General features: G+C 35.7%; 2 long non-coding RNA genes across 2 annotated transcripts; both read left to right on the plus strand.

Moving 5' to 3' along the window:
- Positions 1-5,637: 5,637 nt before the first annotated feature.
- Positions 5,638-6,085, plus strand: LOC117193376. Its single transcript, XR_004474581.1, has 2 exons — positions 5,638-5,679; positions 5,744-6,085. It is a non-coding gene; the product is annotated as an uncharacterized LOC117193376 (long non-coding RNA).
- Positions 6,086-12,658: 6,573 nt separating this feature from the next.
- On the plus strand, positions 12,659-13,106 carry LOC117194162. Its single transcript, XR_004474758.1, has 2 exons — positions 12,659-12,700; positions 12,765-13,106. It is a non-coding gene; the product is annotated as an uncharacterized LOC117194162 (long non-coding RNA).
- The last annotated feature ends 2,690 nt before the right edge of the window (positions 13,107-15,796 follow it).

Raw genomic sequence — 15,796 nt, forward strand, 5'->3', positions numbered from 1 at the left:
GCCGACCCGTCATCCGTTTGTCCCCCTGTAGCACCCGATGGCTGACGGCCCAGAGGAGCCAGAGGAAATAACTTTGTCAACAAAGCAGCCCGGGAAACAGAGGAAACCAAACGGAAACCAAGACCGAAACCAAAACAGAGAACCGAAATCGAAGACCGAAAGCCAAAAGCCGAAAAACACCAAAACCGTAAACCAAAACCGGCCGCAGTCACGAAAGCGAAAGCCACTTGAAGTCAGTCCCCCGCTCCGCCGGAGACTCTTCGACGCGATGTTCTGGCCCCAACTCTACTTATGTTCTGGGATTGTGGAGTCTCCCACGTCCACTCTGTTTGCCTGCCGTGCACCGACTGCGTTTTGTGAATGGAACGCTCCTGCACCATGAGACAGCACCACCATCAGGTTTCGGAGTCGCATTCGGACTCGAGTCCGCGTTCGGGGCTGGGTCCCCGCTTATGTTACCAACAAACAATCCACAAAATCATATCGTTGGCAAGGAGTCAGCACCGTGCCTGTTATGCTCGCTCTCTCTTGGCTCCGGTTCGGTTGTTTGTTCCATTTCCGGCCCCGCACACACGCCCAGCCCTGCCCGCCCACACATCAGCGCCAGAGGCACGTGCAACTGTGGATGGGTCTGCCAAGTTTTCGCTCAACTCAATGAACTCGCACGAACTTTTGTTTTCATTCGACTTCCCTGCACCCCACACCACCGCCAGAAAAGTATTCGAATGGATTGCCACATCTAGCCGAACCGAATCCTTATTTTATTATCACATATCTCGCACAGGACATTAAGATTGTAGGGGGAAGAGGCCTGTAGGTCAGGACTCTAAGTAGGGACTTGTTGCCCCGCGACCCCATTGGATTGTATACCATTCTTTGTCTCGGTTCTCAAAAGTAGTACCTTTGTTGAGTGTAGGTTAGTCTGGTAACGTATGGTACTAGTATCGGTCTATGCAAATTAGTGGGTAGGGTAGGGTAGAAGAGAGAGAGTTAAAAAGAGAGATAGAGATAGGATGGAATGCGTACGAGGCGCTCAATGTCAGGAAAAGTTTGATGCAAATTCTGCTGTCACTACTATGTATGGTATGTGGGGGTATCTATCGCCCGAGAACGTATCTCCCGCGTCTCCTGTTGGCAAGTGAAATACTTTCATATTTGTGACAATTTCAAATTCATCAAAGACATGCAAAGTTGTACGAAAAGTTCCGTGCGCGTCGGCAATCAAAGAAACGTAACGTCCACAAACGAGAAGCAGGCGAGACACAGGGAAGCGAGAACAAAAAGAAAAGGGCATAAAACGGAGCTGAGCAGCCGAACAACACAACAGCCAACAGGAATGCCAAAAACTAAATCAAGCCCAGTCCAAGGTCAAAGCCACATCAGCCATCAACCAAGCCATTTCCATATATGCCAGTAAATACGGGTATATACTGCCTATCCTATATGTTGTTTCTGGCATCACGGCAAATAAAATGTACTTAAAACAAAACTGAAAGGCCCCTCAAAGAACGAATGTAGTGGGAGTGGGCTCCCGGCGGCATTAATCATTTCAAGTCGATATTTATTGCAGGTGCTCGATGACGCGACTTTGACTTTGACGACGGGCCATGTACCACCGATCAGGCACAGACAGAAACGGAACCGACTGCCACATCCACGGACGGGAAGAGGAGAGGAGCGGTGGAGTATGATATGGTACGGTACGGTATGTATGGCACTCGGGCTCCATTTTGGCTTTTGCAATTTATAATCAATTACAATGGAAATGCCGTAAATAAGTCGAGCAAAATAAATGCATATTAGATATAGTCATCTTCTACGATTCTGAGTTTTTAGTTTTATACTATCTTTAAAAATGTAGATGCCACAGATTTTCGTCCTTTTTGTAGCAGTGACATATCACAGAAGTCTGGATACAAAACATCGTTGCTCTAGCTCTTATAGTCTTTGAGCACTAGGCGCTGAAGGGGACGGACAGACGGACGGACGGACAGACGGACAGACGGACAGACGGACAGACAGACATGGCTCAATCGACTCGGCTATTGATGCTGATCAAGAATATATATACTTTATGGGGTCGGAAACGATTCCTTCTGGACGTTACACACATCCACTTTTACCACAAATCTAATATACCCCAATACTCATTTTGAGTATCGGGTATAAAAACCGCACGTAAGCGTGTCCCGGCAGCCGTTTGAACAATTGCGAAGAATGCAAACATTGTATAAGAGCTAATAATGGTGCTTTTATTAAACACTTAATTGAAAAATACAATTGAAAAGTAAATCTAAACGATTGATAGCTCTTAAGCTATTTCCAGTGTTTAAATGCTTAGACTATCCCAATGATAGTACCGTTCACATTCAGCACTTGATAAAGCTTTGCGAGTGTGAGAGAGTAATTCAGAGACGAATTAGGTTTCTCACCCACACGACACGATCCGATCCGATCTCAGGCAGTGCTGCCAGTTTAGCCCATTTCAGGCTAGATCTAGCATTTTTAAAAGTAGACTAGCTTTTCAAATTCATTAGAGCATGATTTTGGTTCTGTTAAATTTCGGACTACCCTATAAATTTGAAGTTCTTAAGAAACTCAATGTATTTTCCGTTGGAAACGTGGAAAGTTCTGGGAGATAGTAAAATCACCGACATTGATATTGGCCTACAAATTCTATTCAAATGCTCTCCTTCTCACGGTCAAATGCTGATGTGGAATGGGTATTAGTTAAAACTAAACTGCGCAACAGTTTGCATATAAAAACCGTTATATGCAATCTTGAGCATAAGGTTTTTTTTAAGTTCATAATTTTTGCACGCATTTTAATTCTGTTTCAAATGTTAGAGGATTCGCTGATAAAGAAAATATTACCACCACTACGAATTGCCATTGAAATACTTGAATTTAATTTTAAAACGAGGGGGAACGTTGTGAGTTGGTGCGGACACCGCAACTCTACAGTTATACCCGATACTAAGTCAGTATGGCTCTCCTCCGGCAGACGCTGCTAATATTAAACGACACGACAAAGAGTGCGTGCGAGAGAGACAGAAAATCAGTCTGAGCGTGACGTCGGGCGCTGCGTAGCCAGTGCAAATTGATTTGTTCCTTTTGGCTATAAAAATTATCTGATCTGGTCCAGATTCAGCAATCTGATAGATATGGTCGTTATCTATGATTCTGCGTTTTTAGTTTTCTCGAACGTACAATATTGTGGATGCAACAGATTTTCGTCCTTTGTGTGGGCGGAAGGGGGTGGGGCGAAATTTTGAGATACACGTTTTATAGTAAGATCTAACAGAAGTGCGGATACCAAATTTGGTTACTCTAGCCTTAATAGTCTCTGAGATTTTTGAATATCCCCAGATTTTCGTCCTTTGCGGGTGCGGAAGGGGGTGTGGCGAAATTTTGAAACAAACTCGTCTCGGTCCGATATATTAGGAGTGTGGATACCAAATTTGGTTGCTCTAGCTTTTATAGTCTCTGAGATCTAGGCGCTAATGTTTTGCTCTAAGCAAAGCCGCCTATGCTACGTGTGTGTTAGAGAGAGACGGGCGAGAAAAAATGAAATTGTTTTCTTGATGCTGGCTATAATAATGATACGATCCAATTCAGATTCCGCAGTCTTAAAGATATGGTCATTCTCTACGATTCTGCGTTTTTGGCTTTATCATATCTTTAAAATTGTGGATGCCACAGATTTTCGTCCTTTGTGGGGGCGGAAGTGGGCGGGGCGAAGTTTTGAAATATTTTTGTAGCAGTGACATATCACAGAAGTCTGGATCCAAAACATCGTTGCTCTAGCTCTTATAGTCTTTGAGCACTAGGCGCTGAAGGGGACGGACAGACGGACAGACGGACGGACGGACAGACAGACAGGGCTCAATCGACTCGGCTATTGATGCTGATCGAGAATATATATACTTTATGGGGTCGGAAACGATTCCTTCTGGACGTTACACACATCCACTTTTACCACAAATTTAATATACCCCAATACTCATTTTGAGTATCGGGTATAAAAATAAAAAATAAATAAAACTTAAAATGGCATCAAAAGTTAAGTGCAACATGTGTGATAAGTCCGTTGACTTTTCAGAGTTTCAATCTCATTATGAGAGATGCTCTGATTCTCGTAATAATGTGGTGTGTGACCTTTGCTCTAAGTCCATCGACTTAATAGAGTTTGATAGTCATTATGAAGCATGCTTGGGACCTAGGAATGCTTTTGAGATTCTTATGAGCAAAGGATCTAATTCAAGTGATCTTCAAGGTCCTTCAACGTCAGGAGCTTCAAAACGGCCTCGATTGGATACTCCGATGGAACTAAGGATTATTGACTGTTCAATTTGCGGTGAAAGTTACCCTTCGTCTAGGGAAAGACGCCATATGATGTCGGACAAACATAAGAATGCAAGAGCATCTCAACTAGAGGAAAATGAAAACGTTATTTTAATTTCAACGGAGTCGCGATTTCCTTTAAAATCATATCGTGTTCACTCAAATAAAAGTGAACAGATTGATTTAAAAGAGTTTTTTCATGATTGCAAAAATGATATTATCAATTTATTGCGTCACTGCATGAGTGAGTACAGATCCATAAAATACAATTTAAAAGTATATGGATTATACGTTAAAAACACTGATGATGAAAGCTTAACAGAAACAATGAAGCATTTTATTACTCCATACAAACCAATATATGAAAACGAGCTGATTGATGATCATCTAAATGATACCATAGAAAATTTTATAACTCTCAGCAGTGAATTCCAGGAGAAAGATTCAGGTTGGGCAATAAAGTGTTTTAAATATTTTGAACTTACCATGATAAAACTAGAGCATATCGCTGCAAACAGGTTTATCCAAGCTCCCAAAAAAATTAAGTCACGAAATGCACTCATAAATGTTAAAAATTACGAGGATTTTTGTTTCAAGTGGTGTGTTTTAGCATCATTAGCCTATGGAAAACACCTTAAAACTATATATCAAACAGCAACATTAAAAAAATTTCCCGAGATAAGTTAACAATACCATCATCCTATCGATGCGGAAACATACGGCAAGACATCATTTATTATGAAGGAGTAAGATTAAATTTTTCAGGAATTGAGTTTCCAATAACAAGCAAAGGAATCAAGCGATTCGAATCAGCAAATGAGGATTTTAGCATCAATGTTTATGAAGTCGATGAGAATGGAAAAAACGTTGTGGGACGCACAGTGAGGACTAAGAAAATTCGGACTCACCACATAAACTTGCTTGGAATTAATAGTGATAATATGCAAATGATGCATTATGCATATATAACGTGCATGAGAAAATTATGTTATTCACAACATAGTAAATCCCATAATACTGCATATTTTTGCGAGAACTGCTTGCAATTTTATAGTACAACAAATACTATACATGACACTAAAGAGTGTGGAAAAGTTGCTGCTTTGTATCCTGAACCTAATACCAAAACTGTATTCAAAAGTTTTTCTAAAAAACTATCTCCACCAGTAGTAATTTATGCTGACATCGAAGCAGTTTTGGAAAATTACCATATAAATCTTAATGATCCATCAAAATCATCAACTACTATGGCACAGAGGCATACAGCATGTGCAGCATCATTTTATATTGTAAATAAATACAATGAACATCTAAATGAGATGTGGACATACGAAGGTAAATATTTTAACATTCCAGCAAAGGCAATAAACTCATAAACATTATGATTTCGTTATTTCAGGACCGGATTGTATCCAAAAATTTTGTCAAGCACTTAGGATGAAAACCGATGGACTTTATGAGAAGTACTGGAAGTCCTATTAAAATCCAATCTATCAGTTTAACATTTGGGATGAGGATTATCAGGAACACGGTGATTGCTATGCCTGCGAGAAACAAATTTCTGATGATGATCGAGAAAAATTCTTTGATCAGTTTACAGGACAATATGTAGGTCCTATTCATAAGCTGTGTAAACAGACATTTAGATTAAGCGATCCCTTTTTCCCGGTAGTTTTTCATAACTTGTCTCGTTATGATATACATTTATTTGTTACGTCAATAAAAGATGAACTAAGACCCATTCCTTGCAATAAAGAGTTATATATTGCGTTAACTCAAATTTGTAAGCTCGATGAATCTTATCTTCATCAATATAAAATTAGATATATAGATTCAAATAGATTTTTAAATTCAAGCTTAGAAAAACTCGCTAGTTATATGAACATAGCGAATTTTAAAATTTTGAAAACTAAATATCAAGGTGAAAAATTTGATATGCTACGACGAAAGGGAGTATTTCCCTATGATTATTTGGTTAGTTTTGAAAAATTTGATGAATCCCTGCTTCCTTTGCGAGATAACTTTTATAATTTACTGAATGATGAGGAATGTAGTGTTGAAGACTACAACTTTGCTCAGAAGGTTTGGAGCGCATTTAATTGCAAATCTATTAGAGATTATTTAAAATTATATTTGGAAAGCGATGTTTTAATTCTTGCTGATGTATTTGAGAATTTTAGGAGTCTTTGTTCCCGAGTGTACAGGTTAGACCCCATTAATTATGTTACTGCTCCTTCAGTTTCATGGGATGCAATGTTAAAATACACAAGGGTAGAATTAGAACTTGTTAGTGATCCTGACATTTATAATTTTTTAAAAACTGCTGTTCGTGGAGGGTTGACCCAATGTACTCAACGGATTGCAACAGCAAATAACAAATATTTAAATAATAAATTTAAGCCTACCGAACCCATAAATTTCCTTTCATATATTGACGCCAACAACTTATATGGATGGGCTATGAGTCAACCCCTTCCATTTTCTAATTTTAAATTTCTAAGTAACGATGAAATTTCATCTTTCAACGTTCTTAGCATATCGGCATCTAGTGATGTTGGATATATTTTAGAAGTAGATATGCGATATCCTGATGATATTCATAATAAGCATAATAGTTTACCTTTTTGCCCCGAAAATAAGATTCCACCAGGAGGAAAGCAGACAAAACTAATAGCTGACTTAATTGATAAAAAGAACTATATAATCCATTTGAAGCAGCTACAGTTATGTATAGAGCAAGGTATGATTTTAGAAAAAATATCTAGAGTTTTATCATTTAATCAGTCCTGTTGGCTAAAACCTTATATTGACCTCAATACATCTCTTAGAAAATTAGAGAGATAAACTTTGACTTTGAGATAAACTTTTACAAATTAATGGTTAATGCCGTTTACGGTAAAACAATGGAGAATGTAGAAAAACGTCGTGAGGTTGCATTAGTTAAGCATTATGATTCAAGACAAAACTCAGCAGGGTTTAGACAACGCATAGCAAGACATAATTTCCACAGTGTTGAAATCTTTGGAGATAATTTGGCTGCCATTGAATCAACTAAGTCCCGAAGTTTTTATGATAAGCCCATATACATTGGAGTTAGTGTACTAAAACTTTCAAAATGGTTAATGTATGACTATTTCTATAATTTTCATTCTGTAAAATGTCCATCATCAAAAATACTCTATATGGATACAGATTCATTTATTATATCATCAGAAGAAGATTTTTATGATTTAATTAAATTCAATCCTAATCGCTTTAATACAACCAATTACCTAGCCTCAAACAGATTCGGTATCAATCTCGCTAATAACAAAGAGCTTGGATTAATGAAAGACGAAAATGCAGGAAAAATAATGACGTCGTTTGCAGGATTTCTTCTAGCAGGCTTATGTATTTCATTAACAACTTGTTGCTTACTCATTTTTAATATAATTTTTATTTTCTATTGTTATGTTGGGATGATTGCTTATTTAAAAGTGTTTGCTTATACTCAAGAACATCGCGTTTTATTTGATTTCACATTTTTTTGGAAATTTCAAAGCATAAACGGGTTAAATCTATTTGCACATTTCTATCATAAGTACCGTCTAAATCAGCTAGTTGAACATCAAATTTTTGTAAGGCTGCACACTTAGGAATAATATTATTATAGTAGAGGTATATAATTTGTTGCTTAAGTATCGTATTCCAACATAAAAATGTGGTAAAAAAATGCCTAATCTTAAAAACGATCTTCAGGACTCACTATCAAATTCAATTTTATTTCCAAACTGATTTATTATAAACACACTGCTTATCTGATTTTCGAAATCTAAAATTACACTTAATTGTGGGCAATAATGGATGGTCTATAATTGTATCAGGCATCAAAAAATCATACTGATCAAGTTTCAATTGGATATACTCCTTGTATGTAACCAATTGCATCCATTCATCTTTATCTAAACCGACGAAATTGTTTTTGCTTTGCTGCATCCATATCATTGGAGTGAATTTTCTTGTAGTTGAAAAACCGCATTTAAGTTTTAAATTATGTACTACATAATATTCGAGACCGAAAATGACTTCGTGATCCTGCTTCTTTCTAGTGGACCTAATTCTTTTTGATTGAAGCGTGTCCATTTGGGTTGAATGCTTTTGTTAAACTAAGAACTCTTACTGAATTGGGCTGTATATAAAGGAGATAGGAATCAACGACTCATTCAGTTTATTACAAAATCTCAAACCAACATGAACACAATCGACAGGAATTCAAGCGTTATAGTTGATTTTCAATATCCCTTTGTAAATAATAAACAACTTTTTATTAAGGAATTGGCGTTTATGCAAACCGGAACAGTAACACCAAACTTCATTCATTTCAAACCACCATATCATCTGAATGAATTGGATAATGAAATGATTAAACAACAACATATTAATCGTCAAACCATAAATGGATTGGAATGGTCAGATGGTGAAATATCATATTTAAGTTTAGGTGAAATACTTTCACCCCTAAATAGATTTAGCACCGTTATTGTACGTGGTGAAATTAAAAAAAAGTTTTTATCTAAGTACTTAACAAATAATATTATTGATATCGATATAGGAAAAAGTCTCACATTTTATCCAAATTTTTTTACAAGCTGTAGAATCCACAAAAAAATTCCTCTTAGATGTGCTCTAAATAATTTATTTAAGCTATTTGTTATCTTGGAAAATTCTAACTACGCTATCTACTGTAATAGTGAAATATGTTTAGATTTTCAGTTTATATTCAGCACTTGTAGTAACTAGTTGTTTAAAATGGATTCATTTAAGCGTTTGTTTGAAAAGGATCCTCACAAAAGCGGATACACACAAGATGTTTATTGTAATTATTGCGGATCTGATACTCACTTAGAAAAAAACTGCCCCAAAAAGCGCGATCAGGAGAAGCGTAATTAGAATATCTTAGATGTTAGAAAACATTTATAAAATATTAATAAATAAAACATAACCCAAAAATGTTTAAGCAATTTATACATCCTTTTACAATGCTTATTTGCGGACCTTCAGGATCTGGTAAGACAACGTTTTTAGAAAATTTAAAAAACAAAAGTAATGATTTGCTGAGCATTTCAATTAATCGAATAATTTGGTGTTATGGAGAAATAATAAACTTCGAAATGCAATTATAAGTAATTGTGACATTGAGTTAGTCAAAGCATTGGTGGAGATAGTGTTGAATACTCTACGAGGAAATCATAAGATATCAAAAAAGCAACTATATGCTCTAAAAAAATATAAAAATGCATTACGTCTTATTTCATGTCCAAAACGGTCAATAAATTCTAAGAGAAAAGTTCTCATCCAAAAAGGAGGATTTTTACCTGTTTTAATAAGTTCATTGCTTTCGGGGATTTTTGGAAAAATATTGAACAATGCTTAAAAATAAGCATCAATTAACCAAAGTTATTTTAATGCATCCGAATGCATATCAAAAATTGTTAAATAATGCCCAGAAAAACGATTTAATAAATATAACGTTTTTGCCTATTTTAAATGATAAGAAAACTAGTGACTTTAATAAATGGATTAAAATACGTCAAGAATTGTGTTACTATCAAAATAAAACGAGGGGGAACGTTGTGAGTTGCTGCGGACACCGCAACTCTACAGTTATACCCGATACTAATTCAGTATGGCTTTCCTCCGGGAGACGCTGCTAATATTAAACGACACGACAAAGAGTGCGTGCGAGAGAGACAGAAAATCAGTCTGAGCGTGACGTCGGGCGCTGCGTAGCCAGTGCAAATTGATTTGTTCCTTTTGGCTATAAAAATTATCTGATCTGGTCCAGATTCAGCAATCTGATAGATATGGTCGTTATCTATGATTCTGCGTTTTTAGTTTTCTCGAATGTGCAATATTGTGGATGCAACAGATTTTCGTCCTTTGTGGGGGCGGAAGGGGGTCAGGCGAAATTCTGAGATATACGTTTTATAGTAAGATCTAACAGAAGTGCGGATACCAAATTTGGTTACTCTAGCCTTGGTAGTCTCTGAGATTTGTGGATGCCCCAGATTTTCGTCCTTTGCGGGGGCGGAAAGGGGTGTGGCGAAATTTGGACACGAAACGGGCAAGGTCCGATATCACAGGAGTGTGGATACCAAATTTGGTTGCTCTGGCTCTTATAGGTTCTGAGATCCTTGAACTCATATTTTGCAATTGGCAAAACCGACCATGAAACCTGTGTGTTAGAGAGAGACAGAGCGAGAAAGAATGAAATTGTTTTCTTGATTCTGGCTATAATAATTATACGATCTGGTTGAGATCTTACATTCTAAAACATATAGTCATCCTCTACGATTCTGCGTTTTTGGTTTTATTGTATCTTTAAAAATGTGGATGCCACAGATTTTCGTTCTTTGTGGGGGCGGAAGTGGGCGGGGCGAAGTTTTGAAATATTTTTGTAGCAGTGACATATCACAGAAGTCTGGATACAAAACATCGTTGCTCTAGCTCTTATAGTCTTTGAGCACTAGGCGCTGAAGGGGACGGACAGACGGACGGACGGACAGACGGACAGACGGACAGACAGACAGACAGACAGGGCCCAATCGACTCGGCTATTGATGCTGATCAAGAATATATATACTTTATGGGGTCGGAAACGATTCCTTCTGGACGTTACACACATCCACTTTTACCACAAATTTAATATACCCCAATACTCATTTTGAGTATCGGGTATAAAAATAAAAAATAAATAAAACTTAAAATGGCATCAAAAGTTAAGTGCAACATGTGTGATAAGTCCGTTGACTTTTCAGAGTTTCAATCTCATTATGAGAGATGCTCTGATTCTCGTAATAATGTGGTGTGTGACCTTTGCTCTAAGTCCATCGACTTAATAGAGTTTGATAGTCATTATGAAGCATGCTTGGGACCTAGGAATGCTTTTGAGATTCTTATGAGCAAAGGATCTAATTCAAGTGATCTTCAAGGTCCTTCAACGTCAGGAGCTTCAAAACGGCCTCGATTGGATACTCCGATGGAACTAAGGATTATTGACTGTTCAATTTGCGGTGAAAGTTACCCTTCGTCTAGGGAAAGACGCCATATGATGTCGGACAAACATAAGAATGCAAGAGCAGCTCAACTAGAGGAAAATGAAAACGTTATTTTAATTTCAACGGAGTCGCGATTTCCTTTAAAATCATATCGTGTTCACTCAAATAAAAGTGAACAGATTGATTTAAAAGAGTTTTTTCATGATTGCAAAAATGATATTATCAATTTATTGCGTCACTGCATGAGTGAGTACAGATCCATAAAATACAATTTAAAAGTATATGGATTATACGTTAAAAACACTGATGATGAAAGCTTAACAGAAACAATGAAGCATTTCATTACTCCATACAAACCAATATATGAAAACGAGCTGATTGATGATCATCTAAATGATACCATAGAAAATTTTATAACTCTCAGCAGTGAATTCCAGGAGAAAGATTCAGGTTGGGCAATAAAGTGTTTTAAATATTTTGAACTTACCATGATAAAACTAGAGCATATCGCTGCAAACAGGTTTATCCAAGCTCCCAAAAAAATTAAGTCACGAAATGCACTCATAAATGTTAAAAATTACGAGGATTTTTGTTTCAAGTGGTGTGTTTTAGCATCATTAGCCTATGGAAAACACCTTAAAACTATATATCAAACAGCAACATTAAAAAAATTTCCCGAGATAAGTTAACAATACCATCATCCTATCGATGCGGAAACATACGGCAAGACATCATTATTATGAAGGAGTAAGATTAAATTTTTCAGGAATTGAGTTTTCAATAACAAGCAAAGGAATCAAGCGATTCGAATCAGCAAATGAGGATTTTAGCATCAATGTTTATGAAGTCGATGAGAATGGAAAAAACGTTGTGGGACGCACAGTGAGGACTAAGAAAATTCGGACTCGGAATTAATAGTGATAATATGCAAATGATGCATTATGCATATATAACGTGCATGAGAAAATTATGTTATTCACAACATAGTAAATCCCATAATACTGCATATTTTTGCGAGAACTGCTTGCAATTTTATAGTACAACAAATACTATACATGACACTAAAGAGTGTGGAAAAGTTGCTGCTTTGTATCCTGAACCTAATACCAAAACTGTATTCAAAAGTTTTTCTAAAAAACTATCTCCACCAGTAGTAATTTATGCTGACATCGAAGCAGTTTTGGAAAATTACCATATAAATCTTAATGATCCATCAAAATCATCAACTACTATGGCACAGAGGCATACAGCATGTGCAGCATCATTTTATATTGTAAATAAATACAATGAACATCTAAATGAGATGTGGACATACGAAGGTAAATATTTTAACATTCCAGCAAAGGCAATAAACTCATAAACATTATGATTTCGTTATTTCAGGACCGGATTGTATCCAAAAATTTTGTCAAGCACTTAGGATGAAAACCGATGGACTTTATGAGAAGTACTGGAAGTCCTATTAAAATCCAATCTATCAGTTTAACATTTGGGATGAGGATTATCAGGAACACGGTGATTGCTATGCCTGCGAGAAACAAATTTCTGATGATGATCGAGAAAAATTCTTTGATCAGTTTACAGGACAATATGTAGGTCCTATTCATAAGCTGTGTAAACAGACATTTAGATTAAGCGATCCCTTTTTCCCGGTAGTTTTTCATAACTTGTCTCGTTATGATATACATTTATTTGTTACGTCAATAAAAGATGAACTAAGACCCATTCCTTGCAATAAAGAGTTATATATTGCGTTAACTCAAATTTGTAAGCTCGATGAATCTTATCTTCATCAATATAAAATTAGATATATAGATTCAAATAGATTTTTAAATTCAAGCTTAGAAAAACTCGCTAGTTATATGAACATAGCGAATTTTAAAATTTTGAAAACTAAATATCAAGGTGAAAAATTTGATATGCTACGACGAAAGGGAGTATTTCCCTATGATTATTTGGATAGTTTTGAAAAATTTGATGAATCCCTGCTTCCTTTGCGAGATAACTTTTATAATTTACTGAATGATGAGGAATGTAGTGTTGAAGACTACAACTTTGCTCAGAAGGTTTGGAGCGCATTTAATTGCAAATCTATTAGAGATTATTTAAAATTATATTTGGAAAGCGATGTTTTAATTCTTGCTGATGTATTTGAGAATTTTAGGAGTCTTTGTTCCCGAGTGTACAGGTTAGACCCCATTAATTATGTTACTGCTCCTTCAGTTTCATGGGATGCAATGTTAAAATACACAAGGGTAGAATTAGAACTTGTTAGTGATCCTGACATTTATAATTTTTTAAAAACTGCTGTTCGTGGAGGGTTGACCCAATGTACTCAACGGATTGCAACAGCAAATAACAAATATTTAAATAATAAATTTAAGCCTACCGAACCCATAAATTTCCTTTCATATATTGACGCCAACAACTTATATGGATGGGCTATGAGTCAACCCCTTCCATTTTCTAATTTTAAATTTCTAAGTAACGATGAAATTTCATCTTTCAACGTTCTTAGCATATCGGCATCTAGTGATGTTGGATATATTTTAGAAGTAGATATGCGATATCCTGATGATATTCATAATAAGCATAATAGTTTACCTTTTTGCCCCGAAAATAAGATTCCACCAGGAGGAAAGCAGACAAAACTAATAGCTGACTTAATTGATAAAAAGAACTATATAATCCATTTGAAGCAGCTACAGTTATGTATAGAGCAAGGTATGATTTTAGAAAAAATATCTAGAGTTTTATCATTTAATCAGTCCTGTTGGCTAAAACCTTATATTGACCTCAATACATCTCTTAGAAAATTAGAGAGATAAACTTTGACTTTGAGATAAACTTTTACAAATTAATGGTTAATGCCGTTTACGGTAAAACAATGGAGAATGTAGAAAAACGTCGTGAGGTTGCATTAGTTAAGCATTATGATTCAAGACAAAACTCAGCAGGGTTTAGACAACGCATAGCAAGACATAATTTCCACAGTGTTGAAATCTTTGGAGATAATTTGGCTGCCATTGAATCAACTAAGTCCCGAATTTTTTATGATAAGCCCATATACATTGGAGTTAGTGTACTAAAACTTTCAAAATGGTTAATGTATGACTATTTCTATAATTTTCATTCTGTAAAATGTCCATCATCAAAAATACTCTATATGGATACAGATTCATTTATTATATCATCAGAAGAAGATTTTAATGATTTAATTAAATTCAATCCTAATCGCTTTAATACAACCAATTACCTAGCCTCAAACAGATTCGGTATCAATCTCGCTAATAACAAAGAGCTTGGATTAATGAAAGACGAAAATGCAGGAAAAATAATGACGTCGTTTGCAGGATTTCTTCTAGCAGGCTTATGTATTTCATTAACAACTTGTTGCTTACTCATTTTTAATATAATTTTTATTTTCTATTGTTATGTTGGGATGATTGCTTATTTAAAAGTGTTTGCTTATACTCAAGAACATCGCGTTTTATTTGATTACACATTTTTTTGGAAATTTCAAAGCATAAACGGGTTAAATCTAGTTGCACATTTCTATCATAAGTACCGTCTAAATCAGCTAGTTGAACATCAAATTTTTGTAAGGCTGCACACTTAGGAATAATATTATTATAGTAGAGGTATATAATTTGTTGCTTAAGTATCGTATTCCAACATAAAAATGTGGTAAAAAAAATGCCTAATCTTAAAAACGATCTCCAGGACTCACTATCAAATTCAATTTTATTTCCAAACTGATTTATTATAAACACACTGCTTATCTGATTTTCGAAATCTAAAATTACACTTAATTGTGGGCAATAATGGATGGTCTATAATTGTATCAGGCATCAAAAAATCATACTGATCAAGTTTCAATTGGATATACTCCTTGTATGTAACCAATTGCATCCATTCATCTTTATCTAAACCGACGAAATTGTTTTTGCTTTGCTGCATCCATATCATTGGAGTGAATTTTCTTGTAGTTGAAAAACCGCATTTAAGTTTTAAATTATGTACTACATAATATTCGAGACCGAAAATGACTTCGTGATCCTGCTTCTAGTGGACCTAATTCTTTTTGATTGAAGCGTGTCCATTTGGGTTGAATGCTTTTGTTAAACTAAGAACTCTTACTGAATTGGGCTGTATATAAAGGAGATAGGAATCAACGACTCATTCAGTTTATTACAAAATCTCAAACCAACATGAACACAATCGACAGGAATTCAAGCGTTATAGTTGATTTTCAATATCTCTTTGGAAATAATAAACAACTTTTTATTAAGGAATTGGCGTTTATGCAAACCGGAACAGTAACACCAAACTTCATTCATTTCAAACCACCATATCATCTGAATGAATTGGATAATGAAATGATTAAACAACAAAATATTAATCGTCAAACCATA

Source organism: Drosophila miranda (genome assembly GCF_003369915.1).
Source record: "Drosophila miranda strain MSH22 chromosome Y unlocalized genomic scaffold, D.miranda_PacBio2.1 Contig_Y2_pilon, whole genome shotgun sequence".
Lineage (NCBI taxonomy): Eukaryota > Metazoa > Arthropoda > Insecta > Diptera > Drosophilidae > Drosophila > Drosophila miranda.